Raw genomic sequence first — 19,971 nt, 5'->3', positions numbered from 1 at the left:
TAAAAAAAAAAAAAAAAAAGTTTGAGACATTTTTCCATTTCTCATCTTCCCCCTCAAGCTTATCTAGTCAGATGAATCCGAATATGGACTTGCCAGTTGATGGCTCCCAGCTGGGAAATCTGGCTAGCGCACAGGGTTTCGAAATCCTGAGTATGGAAGGATGAAGTGAGATAAAACAGCAGTTGGAAGCCAGAAGTGAAAAATAGTTGCATCAAACCTCTGTTTCTTGCCTTTGGGGTGTCCTTGGACAAAGCATTAGATGGAAAATCTACATTGAACATGACAATAAACCCTTCATAAATTATTGGTCACAACTGTATCCTATTGGAAATAAGCTTTAATTTTTTTAAATTCCAGAGGTGTCAGACCTATGTAACAATCCCATCCCTTGAAGCACCAATAAATCATTCCCCCCCCCCAATATAGTTTCACTATGGAAACAAAGGAGTAACCATAACTTTACATGGGGAATCTGTGAACCCTCAGCAGCTGTAGAAAGAGGACTGAAATATTTGTAGCAAGCACATATACACGCTTTTTTCCACTCAGATGATCCAATGATGATATTAAGGGGAAGGGTAAAAATTGTCATGGCACATACACCATTGATGAGGACAATATGATGTTTCCTCATTAACCCCTTGTTCCAATGCAACTCCACTCCGTCCCCACCTCCCCCCCCCCCCCCAAAAAAAAACAAGTTGCTGGCTCATTTAAGCTCCCCAAACTCAGCTTAAGAGGTGTCAAATAAAGTATCTACATACTTTTCTTTGCTCTCTCAAGGAAGGGGGACAAGGACAGTGAAATCATTCTGCACAGTAGGGACAGAGGAAGATGGAAGGACATTATTTAGTAAGGCAACTGAAGAGGTGGGCAATCACAAAGCAAAGTTGCTTACCTAGTTTACCAGTCACACAAATATGTCTGCATTCAGTACCAAAACAATGATTCTTCCAGTGCTTTCTAGAAAGGCCAATGCACAGTAGTACCTACTGCTCGCCTCAGTCCTACAGAACAGGTTAGATTAAGAGGAAAGAGTACAAGGAGGAGGGAAGGATTGTGTAACTAGTAAACTTCTGTCTCCAGGGAACATCTGTTACAGGCAGAAGGATCTCCTCGAATCTCATCATCCTTGAACTATTTGCTGCTTGTGACAATGTTCATCACCAGCTACTCCTTGGCAATCTGTCCTCATGGATTTCAAGACTGTTCGGTCTATTTTCTTCTCAAGTCTCTCATTTTATTATCAGTGTATCCCCTAGGGATCCTCCTCCACTTCTATTCTCCTAGCATCCCATTGAATATATTTGTTTAAAGTTATATGGCTACATATAGCTGGATAACTAACTCTAACCAGTCATTAGTTGAACATGGCCTGTTAGACCTAAAGTTATCCAGCCTCATGTGGCCGGATAACTAACTACTTACCCGATATCTTCAGAGAAATCCAGGTAAGTCGCACACCTTTAAAAAAATTTAAAAAAAAAGCACCAAGTTGTGGGCCTCACCCTCCACCACATCTCCACCCCACTCACCACAACAATGTGTCCCAATCTTAAAAAAAACCAATGTAAATTTCTAAAAGATGAGCACCGCCCTTTTGCCCTCCCCCCAAACATCCACACACCCCCCTCCCAGCCAGGCACCTTCCTGGTTACCTTTAAATTTGCCCCTCTTGTCCTGCCAGGCTTGCTGTGCTACACGATCCCAGCGTCCACTTGTGAGTTATCTGTCTAAATGACTTTTCAATATCTACCCCAGTGTTTCTCTCTCTACAATGTTAAGAGATAAATGGGATAAAACGTACTAGGGCCAGCCAATCCCCCAGCAGAACACCACCTGAAAGGACCCATCCCCCGCAGGGCACATTTCTTCCACAGCAGTGTGCCACACCTGTCTCTGGATCAGTGGGTAAGACCAGGTGGGCAAGTTCTTTTCTGAACAGCCTACCAAGACCCTTACCCATGCTCTCATCTCCCAGACTACTGTAACCCGCTGCTCACCTCTCTCAGTGAACCATATCTCTTCATTACAGTTTATTTAAAATTCAACTGCATGACATATTCCTTTAGCATTACTATGACCATGTAACCCCTCTTTTCCAATCAGTACACTGGCTCCCCGTCTGCTTCTGCATACGATTCAAGCTTCTCCTGTTCACATCCTACTGTTTACTCGTCAGCTCAATCTCTCTCCTATTACACCCCTCCTCCTGTCCTGTTTATTGGTCAAGCGCTTCTCTGCTGCCAACCCCATTTCCAGGCTTTCCACCTTACTACTATACCTGGAACAAACTTCATGAAGGACTTCCTCCCTGGCCATATTTAAATCCAGCTTGAAAACCCACCTTTTTCTTGAGCTGCTTTTAAATCTTAAGTGTTGGTCTCTATGACCATAGCTTTTTTTTTTTTTTTTTTTTTTTTTTAGTTTTAATCATTTTTCATGAGTTTCTCCAAGCCCCTTGTTGTTTATCCTGCGGCTTGACCATATAGTACCTGTTCGATTGCGTTTATAATCTCTTAATGTTAAGGGAAGAAGCTGGAAAGGGGATTTTTTTTGGGGGGGGGGGGGGGGGGTGCAGCAAGAGGACTATGACGGATAGGTGAAAAGGGAGCTCGGAAAAAGGCCAAATGGGGATGGTTACAAAATGCAGGAGAAAGATGACCCAAAAGGAACCATTGGGCACAGGAGGAACCGATCCTAAAAGTTTGCCCGGAGCCGCCAGAAGGCTGGGTAGGGCACATATTTGGAAGTACTGCAGGCTGTAACAACCTAAACCAGAGCAGCAGCGGCGGCTGCTGTAGGGGCACCCTAGAGCTTGGCACAGGTGGCAAGGGGGGGGGGTGGTGTCTGCAGAATTAGGGCAATTCAGTAACCCTTCCCTTTCCCACTCCGATACAAGCTTTGACAGCCTACAAAAACGTACACCGCTCCCCCAATCCCACGCCGCTGCTGCTGCTAGAGATAACTCAGCCGCCTAAGTGCAGGCTGCTGAGCGTACCCACCTCACAATACTAATCCGTCCCGGGAACGGAAGACGAGTTCGATATTTGCTGCGCTCCTGCTTCCCCCCAGGCACAACAACCGCACCCACGCAGCCCTGACACTGCACCTCTGCGAAGGCAGCGGAGAGAGAGCGCGCTCCCGCCCCACCCACAACTCTCACTCCATTTGCCACGCCTCGCCCACGGCTCAGCCAATCAGCGGCCTCGCCAACACCTCCGCCTCCCTCCTAAACGTACAGAGCTACAGCGCGAGACCCTCTTCGTTTTTTGTGGGGGTTTTTTTTTTTTTTAAATAATCGAGCGAAAAGGGAGGGGAAAAGGGCGCGGCTAGAACTGGTGAAAGGGAGGCGAAGGAGCCTGGGCGAAACGGACCGAGAAGTGCCGGAAAAACCTTAACTCTAGCAATCTGCACCTGAGGACAGGTTTAGAAAACGCGCAGGAGAAATCTGATGCATGATGGAAAAAAAAATAAAAAGTAGGAGTAAAAGTATGATTGGATCAGTCTGACCAGCAGACGGGAAGCAAAGGCTGCAACCCTAGGTCCGATGGCTGCTTTCTGCTGCACCGAAATAAAGGTTAACAAAGGCTGCAGGGAGGCTGTTTCAGTAGGCATACGGTGATTCTCCTTTCAATCAAAGCAGCATTTGCAAATGAGAACATCAGCAAAGACACACACACAAAAAAAGAACACACCTCAGATTTTAAAAAGCACTAAAAAAAATTTGACATCCAATTGTTTCTTTTTCTGATCATCCCATGAGGTTTTTCCACTTCAGAGCTACCTCTGAAGTTGTTTCACATACTTAACTGTACATATATTCATCTTGTACCCACTTCTTATATATTTATGAGAAATATAGCTCATAGTTATAGCTATATGTATCCATTACTTATGTAGTCAATGCTTTGTTACTTTATGTAGTTTGCCTCTTGTAAGACACCACCCTCTTCCTTGCCCAACTGGAAGAAATTACAAAAACAAAAAACAAAACAAAGTAGTAACAAGCACAGCAAGGCCCCTCTCTTTCTTTCCCAACTCTGCCCTGCCCTTTTTCAAGAGTCCCCCGCAGGCTTTGGCTGTACTTTTCAATCCCTGGTGACCTCGTCTGCCATGCTATTACTAGAAAAAATTGGCACCAGCAGGCCAGTTTTCTTATGTCGTAACTGGTCCAGGAACCGACAAGAGGGAGAGCCATTTTAGACCTAATTTTTAGTGGAACTCGGGATTTGATATGAGAGGAATCCGTAGTGAAACTGCCCAGCAACAGTGATCATAATGCAATCAAATTTAACTGAATAACTGCAGGAAAGACATTAAGAAATCTACTGCTCTAACATTTAACTTTCAAAGCGAAGATTTTGATAAAATGAGGACAATAGAAAAAAACTAAAAGGTGCAGGTACAAAGGTAAAGAGTTTACAGCAAGTGTGGACATTGTTTAAAAATATCTTGGAAGCCCAGATCAAATTTATTCCATGCATTAGAAAAGACAGAAGGAAGGCCAATCAACAAAGATGAGGTGAAAGAGCCTATTTTAGCCAAAATAACTTTTTTTCAAAAATTGGAAAGGATCCAACTGAAGAAAATAGGAAAAGCATAAGCATTGGCAAGTTATTTGTAAAATGCTGATAAGGCAGCCAAAAAGAGAATTTGAAAATAATTTGTAAAGGCAAAAACTCATACTAAAAGCTCTCTCAGCATTCAGACAGGTTAGTCCACAATCAGCGGGTTATGCACATCTACCAGCAGATGGAGATGGAGCAAACTGATGTCACAGTATATACCCCTGCAGTGAAATTAGCCTGCCAGTATTCTCTGTCTCTAGCAGATGGTGGACGTGCATCTCCCTTCTGGGGATTGCTTGTTGGAAAAAAAAAAAAAAAGAAATCATGCACAGCTTCTCCTGAAGTGATACCTTGTGGTCCCTCCCTCAGTCAAGTTCTCCTGAGGTGATAGCTCATGATCCCTCCTTCAGTTGAGTGCCTCAGTCCAATAGCCGGTTTTCCAACATGGATGTAGCTGCCAGGAGAGAATCAGCTGAGAAGCTAGCGAGTGCAGGAAGCCGAGCGCAGCAGTGAAGGCATTAGCCCTCTACCCCCGCAGCTGGACACCAACTCTGTGCTCAGCTGGGACGGGCTGAACTCAGTTAAGGGTTTGTAAATAAATAAATACATACATACATACATACATACAACAATAAGAACCTGGCTATATCACAACAGATTAAAATTAAATACAGCAAAAACTGAACTAATTTACTTATCTACAGTACCAGATTCCGATCATCAACCTCCTAAAACGTTTACATTCGACGGACAATGTATATCTATAAAGCACCGTGCAAGAAACTTAGGTATAACTTAGGTATAACTATTGATTCAAAACTAACACTATCCAAACACATTTCAGAAACTATCAAAAAATCTTTCTTTAAAATACATATGCTCAAAAAACTTAAACCATTATTACTATCATCTGATTTTCGAACAGTTACACAAGCTTTAGTACTATCAAGCCTGGATTACTGTAATGCACTATATATAGGTCTACCTCTATCCACATTACATCCATTACAACTAATCCAAAATGCAACTGCGAGAATGATCTTTAACTTACCGCGAAAAGAACATATCACCCCCATACTGCAACATTTCCATTGGCTTCCTATAACTCACCGCATCAGATACAAAATCTTGACTACCATCCATAATCTACTCTACAATCCCAGCTCTGTATGGCTTTGTTCCATGTTACACATATATAAACCTCCCAAGACAGCTCCGATCCATGGACAAATGTTTATTAGAAATCCCATCAGTCAGAATAGCCAGTCTAGCTTTAACAAGGAAAAGGGCCTTCTCGATAGCAGGCCCAACACTGTGGAACTCTATTCCTGAATTTATCCGAATGATACCTAACCGTAAAGAATTCAAAAAAATGTTAAAAACTTATCTGTTTAATGATGCCTACCGAATACAATAATCAATGTTACTCTGGCCGTACCATTATGAAGTTAAACCTTTTATAAAATTTGTTCTATTTGTCTTGCTAAGTTTGTTTTAAATTGTGCTTGTTTGATTGTAAGCCGCCTAGACGGACATGTAAATGCCTAATTGTGCGGCATATAAAACGTTTTAAATAAATAAATAAGTACATACATAAAAGAGAGAGGGATAATTTTAGGGGATTTGTCTCCCCCTCTTCTGGTCTGGTATCTGAGCCTCAGCGTGTCAGTCAGATGTTCATTCCTGCCTCTGTGAGGTGTTTGAAGAGTTGTGGCAGTTTTGGTGGGGTTGAGCAGCCTGCTGGCTAGGCCCGGCTCTCAGGCTTCTCTGAGACACTGAGTGGTAGGCCGCAGCGGCATTCATGCACCTCCTGTGCAGGTCTGCCGTGAAACAGTGATTGACGTCTGTTCACACCTACGCGTCCAGTTTGGGCATCCACATTTTGTTCCTATCCAACAGGCTGATACAGTACAGTGCGCTCCGGTGGAGCGCACTGTTAGCCCGCGTTTGACTTGCTATTTTTACCCCTTATACAGTAAGGGGTAATAGCGCATCGAAAACGCACGGCCAATCCCCCCCCCCCCCCCCGAAACTAATAGTGCCCGCAACATGCAAATGCATGTTGATAGCCCTATTAGTTATTCCCACGCGATACAGAAAGTAAAATGTGCAGCCAAGCCGCACATGTTAATTTCTGCTGGCACCGGGAAAGTGTACAGAAAAACTGCTTTTCTGTACACCCTCCGACTTAATATCATAACGATATTAAGTCAGAGGCCCCAAAAATAAAAAAAAGATTTTTAAATGTGCCCGCGGCCCAGAAGACACGTTTAATTATGCCAGCGTCCGTTTTCCGAACCCATGGCTGTCAGCGGGCTCGAGAACCGATGCCGGAAAAATTGAGCATCAGCTGTCAAACCCACTGACAGCTGCCACTCCTGTCAAAAAGGAGGCGCTAGGGATGCGCTAGTGTCTCTGGCGCCTTTTTTTTTTTTTACCACGGGCCCTCATTTAAATACTTGATCGCGCGCCCAGGAGAGTGGCCTGGGCACGCGTTGGGAGAGCAGGTGCTCGCCTCGGAGCGCCGGCTCTCCCACGGGATTTACTGTATCGGCCCGCAATTGCCTAAGCTCTTGAGAGAGTACAAGTCTGTGGGATTTCCTATCTTAAATATATGGAGAATTAGAAGGCAAAATGTCCAAATTTTGGGATTCTTTATTGTAGTAATAAATATCTTTTAAAAAGCCCGACTCAGGCTGAGTTTCGCCCTCTTACAATTCTTGAGCGTTCAGATACAGTGTGAATAAAAGACATCCGATGATCTCTGGATTTTAGTGCCAATCAAAGTTGTGCTGTAGTCAGTCACTTTTTTTCTTGACTGTATTGGAGATTGAGCTGACTGCGGAAATAAGTGTCCCGAAATGCACTAAATGTCTGCTGTATGAACTGACCGCTCCTGCTTGGTAACTAATCGTGGCAATATTGTTAACTGACTACCGCACAACTTTGATTGGCACTAAAATCCAGAGACCATCGGATGTCTTTTATTCACACTATCTGAACGCTCAAGAATTTCACTTGATCAAGATGAGCCCCTGACGCAACCCCATTGTAAGAGGGCGAAACTCGGCCTGAGTCGGGCTTTTTAAAAGATATTTATTACTACAATAAAGAATCCAAAAATTTGGACATTTTGGCTTCTAATTCTCCACTTGTTGCCTCCACGGCTTGGTTAAACAGCCTTCCTTGTTGCTTACTTTATCAATCTATCTTAAATATGGGCATCCTAATTTTGGGCGTCCTGTCCAGGCTTGTCTTGTACAGGATGCACAATGATGAGGCATTTTATCCATGGCACCGGGCACAAAGAATCTTAAGCGCCTTGCGATTTGCACTGCTTATCATATTCGGGCATCCCAGCAAGGTGTCCTCGCTAATCTTGTCAGCACTGCCTGGAGGGCCAGATGGTTTACACTCCAGAGTTCTGAAAGAACTCAAAAGTGAAATTGCAGATCTATTACTAGTAATTTGTAACCTATCATTAAAATCCTCTATTGTACCTGAAGTTTGGAGGGTAGCCAATGTGACGTCTATCTTTAAAATGGGCTCCAGGTGTTATCCAGGAATCTACAGACCAGTGAGCTTGACTTCAGTGCCAGGAGAAATTGTAGAAAGTACTCAAAGGCATAGTTTAAAGCAGTGGTTCTCAACCTTTTTTCTGTCGGGACACACCTGACAGGTGGTTCTCACATGCGTGACACACTGAACACATGACCATCATAGGGCTAAATGTAAAAGTACAGTTTGCATCCACAGGAACCCCCCTGACCCACAATTATGGATGTAAAGCAGAATTATGACATTCCCCATACAGCTCACCTTACAAAAAATATATTCTGGTTCTAGTGTCATCTCAGTAACAGCAACACAAACTCCAACTACCAGGCTCAATAGCCCTACTTATGAAAAGACAGCAGTTTATCACTAATGCATGTCCTCCTCTTGAGAAAATACAACAAATAAGACTGATACAGTAAAATACCTCACCTCGGTCACATATACAGAACCGACCTAACATACTCCAGGATCTGTAGTAATGCACATAAACTAATCCGCACGCAGTTACACTTGTATTATGGAATGCACTCAAACAGTAACAACCCTACCTATGAAAAGGCAACACTACAAATATTAAAATCAGGCCCTAAATACCAATACACCTCCTATTAGGAAAACAGAACTAGCCAAGCAGCTATAGATCACAACACAGAAATAATTGTATAACTATACTAATAAGCAGAATAAATGTTTCACAACTATGAACAGAATAATATCCAACAATTAAAAACTCATAAAAATTATTTAAAATTCTCCAAACACCAATAAAATATTTCAAAACAGCAGACATCACATAATATTCAGTAATTAAAATGGCAGTCAATCAAGAAAAATAAACGTTAAAAGCCACCTTTACTAACCCCCTCCAGCAGCTCTCCTACTCCTCTTCCATGCAGGCCAGTAGCACACACCAGAAGCAGTAGTGGCTGAAGCTCTGTACTCCTGTACTCCTTAGTGCCCACAACCAGTCTCTCTGTCTGTCTCTCTCTCACACACATACCAGTTACACCCCCCACCATGACACACACACACATACCAGTTACACCCCCCATGACCAGTTTCTGTCTTTCACATACCAATCATCTCCCAACCAGTCTCTCTCTCTCATGCACACATCACACAGGCTTCCCACGCCCATGTTCTATCTTACATATACAGGCTTCTCATTCCCATGCTGTGTCTCACACACACCCATTTCTCATTCCTATGCTAGCTCTCTCCACATGCACGGGCTTCTCATTCCCATAATCACTTTCTTTCTCTCTCACACACATACCAGTCACACTCGCATACCAGTTTCTATCTCTCACACACCAATCATCTCCTGACCAATCATTCTCTTACACACACACACACACACACCAGTCACCTTCCCAAACAGTCTCTCTCTCTCATGCACACACACACACACAGGCTTCCCACTCCCATGTTGTTTCTCACTCCTATGCTAGCTCTCTCCACGTGCACAGGCTTCTCATTCCCATTATCACTTTCTCTCTCACACACACACACTCCAGTCATCTCCCTGACCAGTCACTTCCATTGTCTCTCCTATAGACACACATCACCTCTCTGATCAGTTTCTCTCAATCACACACATGCTCTCTCTCACACACTTTACATAGATGATCCCAATCAAATGCTCTCACTTACACACAGGCTCTCAGTCACAGTTACACATGCACACTCTCAATCACACATTACATGCTTTCACTTACAGACAGGCTGCTGGCTGTCTCTCTAATGGAGGAAGTTTTCAGGCCTGCCTCCAAGTGCCAGAGATAGTCCAGAAACTTCACTGTAGAACAAGTGAAGGGGGGGTCTAAGGACATAGATGTACACCATACTGTAAACCTCTTCCATTTGGAACGATAAGACCTTCTCGTGGAAGGCTTTCGTGAAGCTACCAGGACTCGGGACACAGACTCTGAAAGGTTAAGAGGTTGGAGTATTAACCTTTCAACATCCAGGCAGTCAGAGATAGGGCCTGGAGGTTGGGGTGACGCAGGCATCCATTGTTCTGAGTTATCAGATGCAGATCCTTCCCCAGAGGAATGTGCCGGCATACTGATAAATTCTGGAGGATTGGAAACCATACCTGGCGTGGCCAGTGAGGAGCTATCAGAATCATCACGCCCTTGTCCTTCCGTAACTTCACGAGAGTCTTTGATATGAGTGGAAGTAGAGGGAATGCATAGAGGAGACCGCTGGCCCACGAGAGGGCGAAAGCGTCTCTCGATTGCGAGTGGTGGCTGCGAACTAAGGAGCAGAAGTTTTCTACTTTGCGGTTGTGGACTGATGCAAAGAGGTTCATGTGAGGGTAACCCCAACTTTGGAATATTGTGTCCGCTACCATGGGGTTGAGAGACCACTCCTGCGGAAAAAACGTGCGGCTCAACTTGTCCACCAATACATTGTCCACACCCAGCAAGTAGGTGGCTGTGAGGTACATCGAGAGGGAAAGGACCCACACCCATATCTGTGCAGCTTCCTGACACAGGAGGTAGGAGCCCGTTCCCCCTTGCTTGTTGATGTACCACATTGCCACCTGGTTGTCGGTTTAAATCAGGATGGTTTTGTTTGAGAGGCAATCCTGAAGGACTGAGGGCATATCTGATCGCCCGAAGCTCCAGGAAATTTATCTGGTGTTTGGCTTCCTCTGGAGACCAGGTTCCCTGAGTCTGCAGGTCGCCGATATGAGCACCCCACCCTAGGTTGGAGGCGTCTGTTGTCAAGGTAATTTGAGGTTCTATAGCCTGAAATGGAAGGCCTTGAGTTAGATTGGAGTGTTGCATCCACCAGGCCAGCGATAGTCGGAGCCGTGTGGTAACTTGAACAATGCTGGACATTTGGCTGACAAGCTTGAACCCACTGGGATTTAGAGTCCACTGTATGACTCTCATGGCTAGGTGGGCCATCAGAGTAACATGTACCGAGGATGCCATGTGGCCTAGCTGTATGAGGAAGTGACGAGCAGTTGAAGATACTAGAGTCTGTAAAAGATGCGCCAGAGCGGCTAGGGTGAAAGCCCAATCCTGAGGGAGGAAGGCTTTCGCCTGTATAGTGTCTAGATCGGCCCCTATAAAAGATAGGGTTTGGGATGGAACTATCTTGGATTTGAGATAGTTGATTAGAAACCTTAGTGAGATCAGGGTATGGAGAGTGAGACGCAAGGACGCCAATGCGGCTTACTGAGTCGGGGCCCTTATCAACCAGTCGTCGAGATAAGGGTAGACATGGACACCCTGACTCCTGAGGAAGGCTGCGACTACCACGAGGCACTTGGTGAATACTCGTGGAGCAGACGCCAGGCCGAATGGCAGTACACTATACTGGAAGTGAAGAGGGCCGACCAGGAATCGCAGGAATTTGCGATGAGATGGAATAATTGAGATGAGTGTGTATGCATCCTGGAGATATAGAGAGCATAGTCAATCTCCTTTTTGAAGAATAGAAAGCAGAGACCCCAAGGTTACCATCTTGAACTTCTCTCTTTGCAGATACTTGTTTAGGGCGCAAAGGTCCAAAATTGGACGAAAGCCACTTGACTTTTTTGGGATGAGGAAATACCGGGAATAGAATCCCTGCCCCCATTGGCAGAGGGGCACTGGTTCTATTGCCTGGGACTGGAGGAGGGTTGATACTTCCTGTTCCAGAAGAGGAGAGTGGTTGGATGATACCCACGAGAGCCGAGGTGGGGAGTCCGCTGGTACAGTCAGGAAGTTGAGGTGGTAACCCTGAGTGACTACTGCAAGTACCCACTGATCGGTGGTGACTGTGTGCCAAGTGTTGGTGAAGTGGCACAACTGACCGTCGACTGGTACTGATGGAAGAGGAGGTTGGCCTATGCTCTCCAGGAAGGAGTCAAAACCCTGACGCTGGTCCTGGCTGAGGAGCAGGTTGGGTCTTCTGAGTTCGGGATTGCCTGGACTGATCTTTTTGATAAGGCTTGGAAGGGCGACCTCGGGAAGTTGGAGGATAATACCTTCTTAGTTTGTAGGCTGGTCACTTAACATCTTGCCTGAATGTCCTCTTGGAGGTGGACGAGAACTCAGCAGGCACTGAAGAAAGTTGATGCAGCGTTCATGGTGGTCCTTGAGCTGCGCCACAGTCAGCCAAACCTGTCCTGTACCTCTGGTCTGAGGTCGGAGGATTTCAACCAGGCCCACCTTCTTGCACTAATCCCCGCCGCAGACACCCTAGAGGCAGTTCAAATATATTGTATGCAGCGCGGACCTCATGTTTACCAGCATCCAGGCCTTTCTGAGCTAGAGCATTAAGCTCATCCTGGAAATGGTCAGGTAAAGATTCAGAGAAATCCTGTATCTTCTTAAAAAGGTTTCTGTTATACTGGGTCATGTACAACTGGTAGGAAGCAATGCGAGATATAAACATTGAGCCATGAAAAACCCGTCTGCTAAAAGCATCTAGGGATTTCTGCTCCTTTCCTGGAGGTATGGAGGAATGAGGTTTGGAACGTTGTGCCTTTTTCTGGGCTGATTCCACAACCACAGAGTGATGATCCAGTTGTGATCTTTGAAGCCCTGGACCTGACTGCACAAGATAGGTGGCACTGTCTTATGGTTGACAGGTGGAACTGAACCTGGATGTTCCCAATTCCTCTTCAGCAGGTCAATGAGGATTTCATGAATGGGAATGGACATGATTTCCTTAGGAGCATCAAGAAACTGGAGAACTTCCAGCATCTTGTGCCTTGAATCTTCTGTCTGAAGCTGAAATGGAATTGTTTCAGACATTTCTTTAATGAAATTGATAAAGGACAGATCCTCTGGAAGAGAATGCCTTCTCTCTTCAGGAGGGGAGGGCTCTGAAGGCAGATTATCAGTGTCCTGGGAAGAATCATCAGTCCAAGGATCATAAGGTTGATCACCAGCTTACTGAGGATCTTCAGAAGGGAGAAATGGTGTTAATCCTGAAGGGCCAGGCCTAGGCATCGATGGCACCGACGGCATCAATGGTGGGATCGATGGAATCGATGGATGAGTTGGTGGCAGGATACCAGACAGTGGTATGGGTATCGGTGTTTCTTCATCTTCTGATGACACAGGTATCGGCATCGAAGGAAGAGGACAAAACCGGTGTTCTCGGTTCCAGCGGTGGAAGGGCACCGAGCAACAAATCCAGTCTACCCAATAGCGGTGCGAGCGCCATGGGAATCGGATCGGGCACTGGTATCGGCATTGATAGAGGCTGGAAGCCTTGCAGTGCTTTACCTATGGCCTCTTGGATCATCCGATCCAATTCCTCGCGGAAGCCTGGAGCGTAGAACCCCAGCACTGGAGTAGAAGGCAGCATTGGCGTACCCGGAGGGTCCACCGGTGAAAGTGGAATCACGACTCCCTGCACCGATGAAGGTGGGGAACGCCTTGGTGACCCAGTCGCAGAGGAGGATGGGGCCTTCTCTGGACGGGATTTTTTTGTCGGTGGCTCTGTCGACGCCGATGCCTTGCCTGGATCGGTGGACTGAGCCTTCTGATGCCAGTGTCGACGCTTTTCACGATGTTCTCCTCGGTCCTTCTCCTGAGGCAATGAGGAAGAAGTTGACACCTTAGGAGTAGTTGAAGCCAGACAAACAGCACCGGTGTCTCGTTGCTGGTGAGAGGTGGATGGCACCGGCTCAGGCGAAGTCGAAGCGGTCGATGGAGTCGGGTGTTTTGAATGGAAAAGAAACTCCATCTTCTCTAAAAGGGGCTTTACGACCCTTCGGCGTCATTTGGGCACATTTGATGCAAGTTAAGGTATCATGGTTGGACCCAAGCACAATACACAAACTCTATGCAGGTCTGTGATGGACATTGTCCGAGGACAATCGGGGCACTGACGAAAACCTGACTCCATGGCCGTGACAAAAATTTAGCCGCAGTGCAGTCGATGGCCGGTAGACCCTGAAGGGGAAACTTGATGGGAATCGACTGCAACAAGGGTAAAAGCTTACCTTTCAACCGCAGAGTACTGTTATCGATAGGGGGACCCCTATGGGGTAGAAATTTCTGAAAATTTTTAAAGAAGTTCCATGAGGAAAATTCCTGTCAGGAATCTCAAATCTCAAGAGTTAACCTGCATGGCTACTGCTGCGCAGAAAAAAAAGAGACTGAAGGGGGACCCCTGCTGGATGCAGGGTCAGTGCATTGCTGGGCATGCCCAGTAGGTGCCAGTCAAAGTTCTAGAAACTTTGACAAAAGTGTTCCGTGATTGGGCTCCATCCTGATGATGTCACCCATATGTGAGGACTACCATCCTGTTTGTCCTGTGAGAAAAGGCCCAGCCGCAGTTGCCAGCCTCCACTAAAACTGCTGCCGTTCCTATCCAGGCTTGAACGTGCTGATAGTCTGGGGGGCAACGGCAACAGTGGAAGATAGCCTGCTTCTCGCTCGGTGAAGGAAGGGGGGGGGGGGGGGGGGAGAGCAGCGGGAGACTGGTAGCACGTGACACACCAGTTGAGAAGGGCTAGTTTAAAGGGACACAGCCATCATGGATTTACACAAGGGAAATCTTGCCTCACCACTCTGCTACTTTATTTGAAGGAGTTAATAAATATAGTAACAGTAATGACGGCAGAAAAAAGACCAAAATGGTCCATACAGTCTGCCCAGCAAGCTTCCCAAGGTAGTAACTGCCGCTCAATGCCGGTTAAGCTTTTTTATTTATTCCCATCCTCTAGCCTTTTAGGGATCCACAGTCTAGATCTAGATCATGGTGATCCAGTATATATATTGTTCTTGGGTTTTCAGAAGGAGTTTGACAAAGTACTTCAAAGATGCCTGAGAAAAATAGAAAGTCATGGAATATGAGGAAATGTCCTATTGTGGACTGCAAACTGGTTAAAAGATAGGAGCCTTCGGGACCTGAATATAATCCACTTTGAAGTGGCTGAAAGGCGGAATACAAATCTAAATAAATACAAATAGAGTAGGAACAAATGGCCAGTTTTCTCTGTGGAGAAAGGTAAACAGTGGCGTGCCTCTAGGATCTATTTTGGTGCCAGCACTTTTTAATCTACCTTATAAATGGCCTGTGACCGACGGCCCGCAAATGCGCAGTAGAGACCAGCTCTACCGCGCATGTGCGGGCGAGCACGTCGCTCTGAGGCAGCTTCAGAAAGAAAAAAAATGGCGGCGTCCAGTGCAGCAGCGGGCGGCGGCGGTACCGGCAAGCGGGCGGCGACGGCGGTAGCGAGCGGCGGCGGCACCGGCAGCGGGCGGCGACGGCGGTAGCGAGCGGCGGCGGTAGCGACGGCGGTAGCGGGCGGTAGCGAGGGAGGGACGGACTGAGTGGGAGGGAGGGAGGGAGGGACGGAGAGAGAGAGTGGGAGGGAGTGACTGAGTGAGAGGGAGGGACTGAGTGAGAGGGAGGGAGTGGGACTGAGTGAGAGGGAGAGGGGGGACTGAGGGAGGGAGTGGGACTGGGAGAGTGAGTGGGACTGAGTGAGTGAGAGGGAGGGGGGAGGGAGTGACTGAGTGGGAGGGAGGGATTGAGTGAGGGGGAGGGACTGAGGGAGGGAGTGGGACTGAGGGAGGGAGGGAGTGGGACTGAGGGAGAGGACGGAGGGAGTGGGGACTGAGTGAGAGTGAGTGGGACTGAGTGAGTGAGAGGGAGAGAGGGGGGAGGGAGTGAGTGAGACTGAGTGGGAGGGAGGGACTGAGTGATAGGAGAGGGAGGGTGGGGAGGGGGTGGTGAAGAGTGAGGGGAGAGAGAAAGAGGGGGAGGTGAGAGACAGAGGGATGTAGCCCGTTTTAACGGGCTTAACGGCTTGTATATTTATAAATGATCTGGAAAAGGGAAGGACATGTGAAGTGATCAAATTTGCAGCTGACACAAAATTATTCAGAGTAATGAAATTGCAAGCAGATTATGAGAAATTGCAGGACCTTTTTTCCTTTTTATAAAATTTTTTATTAATAAATACAAAATTTGTACAATCACTAGAAATGCATACTTTCCAAGCCATCCATCATTGTAACAAGACATAACAGTTTCAAGAATGTTACAAAGTACCTGAAACACTGTTTCCTTCAAACATAACAAACCTTAACAAGAGCCCTTGAACATTGCCATGTATCCATCTCATGACTACAGGAAAAATGAAACAAAGTTAGTTGTGAAAACGTTACACTTTTGACCCCAAATTCATGTACTGGGAACTGAGTCTCCTGGAGTTTTGTATTCAAGTTCCGATGCAGTTGTCAAGCATCCTTACCACTGCTAAAACTTGCAGAGTCACTACAAAAATGAATCTCTACCTAAGCAGAGGGCTGGATTACTTTTTGGCCCACTGCCACTGCAATACAATATCAGTGGCAGTGGGCCAAAAAGTAATCCAGCCCTCTGCTTAGGTAGAGATTCATTTTTGTAGTGACTTATGTTAAAAGACTACCTTCTGTCGCAGGTAGTCTTTTAACATAATCTTTTACAACCATTGTTGCCATCCGATACACATCTTCTGTTTCCATATGTACACTGTCCCGGTACCAGAGGTTCCTTGCTCTCCAAATGGCTTCTTTGATGCAGCTCATGATGATCCAAACTTTCTTGTTTCCTTTTGATGAGAAATTGCAGGACCACCTTGTAAGACTGGGAGATTGGGCATCCAAAATGGCAGAGAAATGTAATGTGGACAAGTGATGCACATGGGGAAAAGTAACCCACACTTTAGTTACACGATGTTAGGTTCCATAGTAGGAGTTACCACCCAGGAAAATGATCTGAGCGTCACTGTGGTCAATGAAATCCTTGACTCAGTATATGGCAGTGATGGCGAACTCCAGTCCTTGAGTGCCACAAACAGGCCAGGTTTTCAGTATTATCTACAATGAATATGCATGAGATAGATTTGCATATAATGGAGGTAGTGCATGCAAAAAAGTTTTCATGCATATTCATTATAGATAATACTGAAAACCTGGCCTGTTTGTGGCACTCAAGGAATGGAGTCCGCCACCACTGGTATATGGCGTATGTCCAAGAAGCAAACGATGTTTGTTACCATGTAACTATATTATGTAATTCAGTTCTCCAAATAAATGTCATCGTGGAATGCACTTACTTGGAGTTTATCCTAAGAAAACAATCCTTCAGTTGGCAAAAGCTGATTTTTAGATGAAATAGTTGCAGAAAATGCACGCATGCCAAAAACATTACAAAATAAAACACTGTCATGCTTTGTTAAAACAAATAATATGAAATTGGATAAAAACACATTACGTAATAAACCCCATTTGCAGTTTAACAAGGGGAATGGATTTTTTTTTTTAATTTTATGTACAGTATTTATTCAAATTTTCAGAGAATACAATCATGGAAGAATACAAGAACAATTAGCCAACTGTCCATAATAGTTTTTTGACAAAGATCCAAAAAAAAAAAAAAAAACAAAACCCCAAAAAACAATCAGGACAATATTGGCAAAACAACAAAAAGGAGACTGATATTCTCAAAAAACCCACCCAGTAATCCTCCCCCTATAACCTATTTAAGTACAGAATAGGAAGGACAATACAAAATTGAAGGATATCGTTGGTACAACCCATATTCAATGTCTGAAAGAAAACTAAACAGAAGGGACTAGAGCATCAGAACAAAAGAGCGAACTTCAGAAGGTAGGCTGCTAAGAAAGAGATAACAGCTCTGGCTTCTGTATTGACTTTTTTTTTTTTTTTTTTTAAAGATATTCAAATGTTAACAGGTGTGTCATACCAGTTTTCCCATTGTGTAGAGTAGGACCAGTAGAGCTAATCTAATCTGTAAGTATAGTTTTCTTAGCAATAAGTAAAGCCTGTTGCTGAATTATTGTTTATTGTAAACCGAGGTGATGTTTTTAACGTGCCGCGGTATATAAAAAAAATCACTAAATAAATAAATAAGGCATGCTTTATCTAGAAATAATTTTTGATGGTTAATTAATCTAACCAGTGCATGGTTAAAAGACCCAAACAGCCAAAATATTAAATCAAAGAGGAGAAGGTCCAGTAATTCAGAACAAAAAATTTGTAAATCTTTCCATAAGCTTTTAACCTTTGCACACTTCCAGAAACAGTGGAAATAGTCACAGTTATCGGCTTCACATTTAGGACACTGAGGAACTGCTTAGAGTAGCCTTAAAGGTCCTGTTAGCTGATAAATAAAATTGCCAGATAAACTTACCGTATATTGTGTTTACCTTAAAAGTACGTTCTCCGAAATCTCTGGAATACGCTTAAAATAGGAAACTTCCGTTGAGGTTAACTGGACTTCTGGCCATTTAGACCAGCGCATCAGAATTCGGGAGAAAACCTCTTGGATAGGAATATCACAAATTACTTTTTAAAAAAAAACGGCACAGGAGGGTTGCTATGACTTATGGCCCCATAATATTTCCTCTAATGGCCATGGAGTCCCAATAGAAGGGTTGGTATCTTTTAAGCTCAGAAATTAATGGAGCAACTATAAATAGGTGTAGAAATCTTTGTTGAAAGATGGAACTGAGATTCTAAATTGTGAAAACTATACACTGTATTAGTTGAACATAAACATTTGTTTAATGCTATTAAGAACTTTTCCCTGCCAAACTTAAAAAATTGTATTTTTCCATCCTGGAGGAACTGGGAGTTGTCCAGCATAGGTAGATATGCTGTCATTCTCCCATGGAGCTTCAATAACTTGCACAAAAAGCTCCAAGATTGACGACATGATGAAACTATTAGAAAGTGTCTTAGATCTTGTGGGATATAGGAGGTTGATAATTGAAAAATAAGAGGCAACGAGATATCCCCGAACCAATCTTGCAAAAACAGAGTAGGTAAAGCTGCCGTTGTCCCCAACATCCAATCTCGAAGATGTCGTAGCATACATGCTAAGTTATACTGACTTAAGCTAGGACAATTTAGACCACCTAAATGTGAGGAGCGCAGCAATATTTGGAATGGGAGTCTCGCTTTCTTTCCATTCCAAATAAAACGTTTAATACATGTATTAATTTTAAACATCTGTGCGTGTTAGCCACACTGGCAACATCTGCATCAAGTACAGCCATTTGGGGATTTCAATCATTTTCAGCAAATGTAAGAGACAGAGGCAGCTTCGGCCATTGTTCAGTTTTAGCCTTTAGAGAGTGAATTAAAGGGGCAACATTAAAATACAGATCTTGAATATCCCCAGTAATGAAGATCCCTAAGTAGTTCATCGCTGAGGCTACCCACTTCAGAGAAAATACCCCAGCCCATGTCTGTCACAAATCACCTGCCACTTCCAGAGCTTCAGATTTATCACGGTTGATTTTTAAACCAGCAAAGGATCCAGAAGTCCCAAACAGAGTTAAAACTTTGTCCAGAGACTGAGTGGGCTTGGTGAGGAATACCATAATGTCAACTGCAAAGGCGGCTATTTTAAACGAAAGGCTTTTTACGTCTAGGCCCTGAATAGAGCTATCTTGTTGTATTTTTCTGAGCAAGGGGTCTACAGCAAGGATGGAAAGAAGAGGGGAGAAAGGACAACCCTTTCACACTCCTCTGGATATTGTAAAGGCAGGTAACTTTATTTTATTTTTTTTTTTATTTATTAATTTCTATACCGGCTTTCACGACCAAAGGTTGCATCAAGTCGGTTTACATTTAACAAGTCGTGTAATAAACATAGAACTAGGGTAATTGAACTGGTGCAGAAAATAATAGTTACAATGAACAAGGAAATTACCAACTGGGATAGGAGGAAAAAAGAGAAAAGGGACAGGAATATTTACATAGTAAAACGCATTTACAGTGAATATTTACATAGTATGCAATAAAGGATCTGTGTCAAGAGGATGTCGAGGGCTAAATGAAGTCAAGGAAGGGGTCGGGTATGGGCT

The 19,971-nt window shown here is 44.6% G+C and overlaps 1 protein-coding gene across 6 annotated transcripts in view; it reads right to left on the bottom strand.

Annotated features, from left to right (window-relative positions):
- The window catches only part of CDC42EP2 (CDC42 effector protein 2), a 28,335-nt gene extending 25,181 nt beyond the window's left edge, over window positions 1-3,154 (bottom strand). For 4 of the 6 annotated variants that reach the window (XM_029611858.1, XM_029611859.1, XM_029611860.1 and 1 more), the window contains exon 1: window positions 3,006-3,154. The gene's annotated coding sequence lies outside the window, so the exon portion shown is untranslated. Of the gene's footprint in view, window positions 1-1,428; window positions 1,465-3,005 lie in introns of all 6 variants that reach the window. The other 2 variants (XM_029611861.1, XM_029611863.1) reach the window with 2 other exon arrangements.
- Between the last annotated feature and the right edge of the window lie 16,817 nt (window positions 3,155-19,971).

This window comes from Rhinatrema bivittatum, chromosome 8 (genome assembly GCF_901001135.1).
Source record: "Rhinatrema bivittatum chromosome 8, aRhiBiv1.1, whole genome shotgun sequence".
Lineage (NCBI taxonomy): Eukaryota > Metazoa > Chordata > Amphibia > Gymnophiona > Rhinatrematidae > Rhinatrema > Rhinatrema bivittatum.
The sequence above is the reverse complement of the archived record's forward strand: the minus strand, read 5'-3'. Positions and strand labels throughout refer to the sequence as shown.